Genomic DNA, 7,073 nt, shown 5'->3' with positions numbered 1-7,073 from the left:
ATTCTCAGTTACCAACCATGAGACAAGTGTCCTACATGCTCTAACACAGTGCTTCCCATCCCCGACTACAGAGTACAATCATTTAGGGCACTTATTAAAAACACCAGTGCCTGGACTCAACCTCAGCCAATTAAATCTGAACATCTAGGGATGGAGTCCAGGCATCAGCAATTTTTTAAAGCTCACCAAGCAATGTTCATGAGCAGCCAAGGTCAAGAACCACCAGTTCTAATGAGAACTGAGGGGCTAGTCTTGCAAAACCAACCTTGGAACGTGAAGGCAAACACTGCTGCCTTCAAATGGCACTCAGGCTGGACCTTAGCAATAATTAGGCATCTGGTGGAAAGGCCAGTATTTCAGAATGTACCCTGAAAGCAAGCTGCTTTGGAATTCACAAATGGATTTTGCAGGTAGGTCCTCTTTCTGAAATAATAGCAGGTAGGACTCTGATGTTGGGAGGGATCGGGGGCAGGAGGAGAAGGGGATGACAGAGGATGGCAGGATGTCATCACCAATTCGATGGACATGAGTTTGAGTGAACTCCGGGAGTTGGTGATGGACAGGGATGCCTGGCGTGCTGCGAATCATGGGGTCGCAAAGAGTCAGACACGACTGAGCGACTGAAATGAACTGAACTGAACTGAACTGAGGTGCCTTTTGCTCCAGCATCCTATGGCTTATAAGGAGGACATTAGAGCTGCACTCTTTAGTCAATTATCAGCTGCGTTTGAAAACTAGCCCAGTCGTCATCACTGATTAAGCAGTATATTTCAGTCTCTATTCATCAGGAGAGGGACCCCACCATTCAGCAGATTAACAGCTTATTTTAGTGATTCAGTTCGGTCAGTTCAGTTGTTCAGTCACGTATGACTCTCTGCGACCCCATGGACTTCAGCACGCCAGGCTTCCGTATCCATCACCAACTCCCAAAGCCTGCTCAAACTCATGTCCATCGCGTCAGTGACGCCATCCAACCATCTCAGCCTCTGTCGTCCCCTTTTCCTCCCACCTTCAATCTTTCCCAGCATCAGGGTCTTTTCCAATGATCTGGTTCTTCAAATCAGATGGCCAAAGTGTTGGAATTTCAGCTTCAGCATCAGTACTTTCTAATGAATATTCAGGACTGATTTCCTTTAGCATTGACTGGTTGGATCTCCTTGCAGTCCAAGGGACTCTCAAGAGTCTTCTCCAACACCACAGTTCAAAAGCATCAGTTCCTTGGCACTCAGCTTTCTTTACAGTCCAACTCTCACATCCATACATGACCACTGGAAAAACCATAGCTTTGACTAGACAGGTCTCTGTTGGTAAAGTAATGTCTCTGCTTTTTAATATGCTGTCTAGGTTGGTCATAGCTTTTCTTCCAGGGAGCAAGCATCTTTTAATTTCATGGCTGCAGTCACCATCTACAGTGATTTTGGAGCCCAAAGAAATGACGTATGTCACTGTATCCATTGTTTCCCCATCTATTTGCCATGAAGTGATGGGACCAGGTGCCATGATCTTAGTTTTCTGAATGTTGAGATTTGAGATACATTTTTCACTCCCCTCTTTCACTTTCATGAAGAGGCTCATTAGTTCTTCTTCGATTTCTGCCATAAGGATGGTATCATCTGCGTATCTGAGGTTATTGATATTTCTCCTGGAAATCTTGACTCCAGTTTGTGCTTCATCCAGCCCAGCGTTCCTCATGATGTACTCTGCTTATAAGTTAAATAAGCATGGTGACAATATACAGCCTTGATGTACTCCTTTTCCTATTTGGAGCCAGTCTGTTGTTCCATGTCCAGTTCTAACTGTTGCTTCCTGATCTGCATACAGGTTTCTCAGGAGGCAGGTCAGGTGGTATGGTATTCCCATCTCTTTCAGAATTTTCCACAGTTTATTGTGATCCACACAGTCAAAGGCTTTGGCATAGTCAATGAAGCAGGAATAGATGTTTTTCTGCTTGATGTTTCTCTCTTGCTTTTTTGATGATCCAGCAGATGTTGGCAATTTGACCTCTGGTTCCTCTGCCTTTTCTAGATCCAGCTTGAATATCTGGACGTTCACAGTTCATGTACTGTCAAACCCTGGGTTGGAGAATTTTGAGCATTACTTTGCTAGTCTGTGAGATGAGTGTAATTGTGCAGTAGTTTGAACATTCTTTGGGATTGGAATGAAAACTGACCTTTTCCAGTCCTGTGGCCACTGCTGAGTTTTCCGAATATGCTGACATATTAAGTGCAGCACTTTCACAGCATCATCTTTCAGGAAATGAAATAGCTCAACTGGAATTCCATTGCCTCCGCTAGCTTTGTTCATAGTGATTCTTCCTAAGGCCCACTTGACTTCACATTCCAGGAAGTCTAGCTCTAGGTGAGTGATCACACCATCATGGTGATCTGGATCTTGAAGATCCTTTTTGTATAGTTCTTCTGTGTATTCTAGCCACCTTTTCTTAATATCTTCTGATTCTGTTAGGTCCATACCATTTCTGTCCTTTATTGTGCCCATCTTTGCATAAAATGTTCCCTTGGTATCTCTCATTTTCTTGAAGAGATCTCTAGTCTTCCCCAATCTATTGTTTTCCTCTATTTCTTTGCATTGATTACTGAGGAAGTCTTTCTTATCTCTCCTTGCTATTCTTTGGAACTCTGAATTCAAATGGGTGTATCTTTCCTTTCCTCCTTTGCCTTTAGCTTCTCTTCTTTTCTCAGCTAGCTAGTATTTTTCATCAGGTTAGTAAAATGCTTATAGATAAACTTTGGTCAAGCAGTAGCCCCTGCAGCCTGGATAGGAAGGGAGTCTGGGGGAGAATGGATACAGGTGTATGTATAGCCTAGTCCCTTTGCTGTCCATCTGAAACTATCTCAACACTTTAATTGGCTATACTCCAATATAAAATTTTACAAGTTGTTTTAAAAAGTAAAAAAGTTAAAATTGTATAATTGTAAAAAAATTTTTAAAAGCAGTACTGCTTTTTCCCAGTTCAATCCCTGGGTCAGGAAGATCCCTGGAGAAGGGAATGGCTACCCACTCCAGTACCCTTGCCTGGAGAATCCCATGGACAGAGGAGTCTAGCAGGTTACAGTCCACGGGGTCAAAAATAGTCAGACGCAACTGAGCAACTAGCACATACAGCCCCTGCTACTGACAAAGAAGTTTATCAAAGCCGCCCTAAACCCACTCCTGACCCTCTTGGTCTGGGAAAGCTGGAAACTCAACCCACAGGCCCTGGTATCATTTCCATTATCTCCACCTACTGCACCGGTTCTACCTCCTCTTACACTCCAAGGAGAAGATAAGTTTGGGGTTTTGACTTGAAAACAATGTTCAACTTCTCTTTTCAACTTTGCTTTTCCAAATGAAATAAGCTCCATATCTTGAACCCTTTTTTCCCCAAGTACCCTGCAGTCATGAAAGCATTTTTAATAGCTTCCTGTGTACTCTCCATCTTTTTCACATCTCTTAAATAGCGGCTTCATCAAGCAGTGCCAGTCATGCAATCAGCCAGATGATGGTGTGCCTTCAGTAGGTGTCTTGGGAAGGGGGCAGTTGGCAGCAGAAGGACGAGGACTGCTCTGCCCTTGCCCTGAAATCTCCAGCACCTGATTTTTGATTCTTGGCCAGCTTTGTGGAAGCAGCCTGGCTAGAATCTCATTCTCTTGTTGCCCTAACAATTCCACCGCAGGGAACAGCTTGGTGTGAGGGGGTGGGGAGGAAACGCAAGTGAGTGTTACAACTCCGCCTTCTATCTGGACGACCTTGGGCAAGCCATTTAACCTCTCTGAGTTTTTGCTTCCTTTTCTGTGAAACAGAAATAGAAACACCCATCCTGCCTTCCTTAACAGATGGTTGTGAGAATAAAGTGAGATGATAGATGTGAAAGTGCTCCGGAAGTGGTAAAGCCTGATATAGCTCCAAAGTTTTATCATTAGACAGTGTGATCCCTGTACCCCTGATTTCATTCTTCATGACAAAGAGAGCCGTCAACATCAAACGCACAACTGAAGCGTCCCCTGGGGACACGCACAAGTTCTCCTTCCTACTGTCTGAATTACTGATGGGGATAGATATTCCCAAGGCATAGCAAATTCTGCTGGCCTTGGTCCCCTGAGAGCTGTCACAGAAAATATGACAAGGAAGCCTAGAGAAAGATAAAGGGATTAAGGGGCATCAAAGGAAGGGGTTTTGTTTTAGCAAAGACCTTTTCTATAGAGTCTTTAAGGCAGAACTGACTCGTCACTCTCCACAGATGGTTTTCACGGCGGCCCTGTCGGAAGGCCACAGATGGACACCATGATATCTGTGAGAGCCTCACACTTCTCAAGCAGTCTAAATTACACGCAAGCAATCAAGCTTCCAGTTTTTTCACATTGTGCTTGAGCAGCCAAAACGCATCAGAGAACAAGTACTCTGCCGATGTCAAAAACAGAACCACGCACATTTGGCCATAATATTTTAATAACAAATGAAACGTGAATCCACTTGCCACACGGAGGACGGGCTGGAGGAGTTAACTCCATCTGAAGAATAAGCTGGCTTACTGTCAAATAGGATGAAATTGTGTTCCTAGGAATGCATGTCACATTAAACGTAAAAGATGCAGAAAGAAATAATGATGTGGAAAATGTATACAGTACAAATAGAGTTTTAAAATATTAATAGAACGCGGGGAGCCACGGTTGGTAAATCCTCCAGCTCAATGTTCTGAGAAGCTTGATATTTAGCGACACCTAGTGGTGTCCGATATGAAAGCCTTTATGGGTGTTCTTTTGAGGATGGTAAAACAATGAATTCACCAAACTTGCCTACTGGCTGGCAAATAGAGTTTGGGGGTTGGTTTTGTTTTAAGTGAATTCTCATTCACTTGCCCATTCCCCATGGACCAGGACCTGAAGAATCACATGCGATGGCAGAATATGGTAACAGGAGTCACGGAGAACAGACTGCCTTCAGGCCTGCTGTATTTTTCATTTTTACTTAAACTGGTGCTAACATAAGTCTGCTTTCTTAAAACACAGTAGATGGCTGCGGCAGCAGTAGATGGCATTTGCAGGCCAGCAATCTAAGACACGTCACCTGGTACAGGCCGGATGTTAAAGAGACAGTGGCACCAAAGAATAACCTCTTTCAAAGAATGAACAACATATTCCATTTTAAAATATGACTTACTTCCGATCTTTACCCCCATTTGAAAATTCTCCTGGAATTTTACCTAAGTATTCATTCTTTTATTCACTCAACAAATAATTCAAGACCAAGATCAGTAAAGTAGAGAAATGAGACCTTTATGAGACTTTGTTTTAGTCATGGAAATTATTGGATGAGGTGTCTTTTGATCCCAAATTAAAAATGTAATTTGAGCTTGAATAAGCGGATAACGCTTCAGTCCCTTCCTTGCATCACACCCAATTCGATGTGGACACCTCAGAAGATGCCTTGTCCTAGATGTCATCCAGGTTGATTCAGGTTCTCAAGAGAGTCCCCTGGTATTCAGAAGCAGTATCTGCATCAAGTGGAGCTCCCTACTGCTAGGTGCAGACTACAGCCAAGCTCTAAGAAAGACCTGGAAGATTCTGTGCCAGGAGCATGGCTGGAAGGGAAGAGAAATCATGGCAGGAGGCACACTCAGATCGGGGCCAGTCTCCAGCACACTCTCCATTAGGGCCAGCAGCCTCACCAGAACACACAGATAGATAGATTGCTACCCACAGAACTCAGGAGGACTAACGAAATTATGCCTTTGCCTGTCAGTGAGCATCTTCCTCCCAACCTTGGCTCCATAGCTCTTATAGCTATTAGGAAAAGCAGCCTAGGAAATGACCAGCTCCTTGTATTAAAATATTTACATGCCTTGCTCCATGAGTCCATTCATGTATGGGCTTGAATGCTTCCTCCTCAAAATGGCCTTTCCTGCCTATCGATCTCAAATACACTGCCTTGATCTGCTTATTGCCGGAGCCCTCGCCTACTCCTATTCCCGCCTGCCACTGGAATTGCCACCCCTCTCCTCCCATCCCCCACAGCCACGCCATCATCAGGACCTGATTATTCTTCCTTCTGAATCTCCCTCTGCTGTGTCCTCTCTGCTACAGACCCTCCATCCGTTCCTTAGTTCAGGCTCTCATTGCCTTTTATTTCCCACTTGGCTGCTGAAAGAACCTCCCTTTGATGGCTAAGTACTATTTCATTTTATAAAGGTATCACATCTTCTTTATCCAATCCTCTATCAATGGACATTTAGGTTGTTTTTATGTCCTGACTACTGTAAACAGTGCTGCAGTGGACATACACGTATCTTTCTGAATTGTGGTTTTTGCAGGGTATACGGACAGAGGAGCCTGGCAGGCTACAGTCCATGGAGTCACCAAGTGTTGGACATAACTTAGCAACTAAACGACAACAAATACCCTGTAGTGGGATTGCTGGGTCATACGGTAGTTTAAGGGACCTTCAAACTGTTCTCCTTAGTGACTTATCGATTTATATTCCTACCAACACTGTAGTTGCTGTTGTTATGACTGAACAAGATGGGTGAGATGGGGTGGTGTGGGAGAGAGGCCCAGGATAGAAGGGATGTATGTATACATATAGCTGGTTCACTTTGCTGTACAGCAGAAACTAACACGGCACTGTAAAGCAATTATACTCCAATGTTTAAAAATTAAACAAACAAACGAACCTCCCTGCCTTCAAGGTCGCCTCCTCCAGTTTGTCCTCTATACCAAGTCAGAAGAGACTTTCTACTCCTACCCCCATGGCCCTCCTACCTACTTATCTGCCTAAGTCCTGGCAGGTACAGGAAGACGTCCAAGTTTCTCCAGGACCTGAATCTTCAGCCTTCATCCCTCGCCATCCCCCACATGAACACACAGATAGTGGAACGTTCCACCACCTTCCGTGGCTCTGCACCATTTCACATGCTGCTCCTTCTACTTCCCAGATAGCTACCCTCCTCCTCAGCCTCCTTCCCTATAGATTTAGTTGTTCCCTCCTTTGAGTCATCACAGCACTTTGCTTTATCTCTTTAATAACTTTCTTGTATGTTTCTCAGAATAGTTTTGTTCACCTGTAGGTCTCCTCCAATA

This window comes from Moschus berezovskii, chromosome 18, assembly GCF_049115385.1.
Source record: "Moschus berezovskii isolate FMDL1 chromosome 18, NW_MosBer_1.0, whole genome shotgun sequence".
Lineage (NCBI taxonomy): Eukaryota > Metazoa > Chordata > Mammalia > Artiodactyla > Moschidae > Moschus > Moschus berezovskii.
This window is presented reverse-complemented; position numbering follows the sequence as displayed.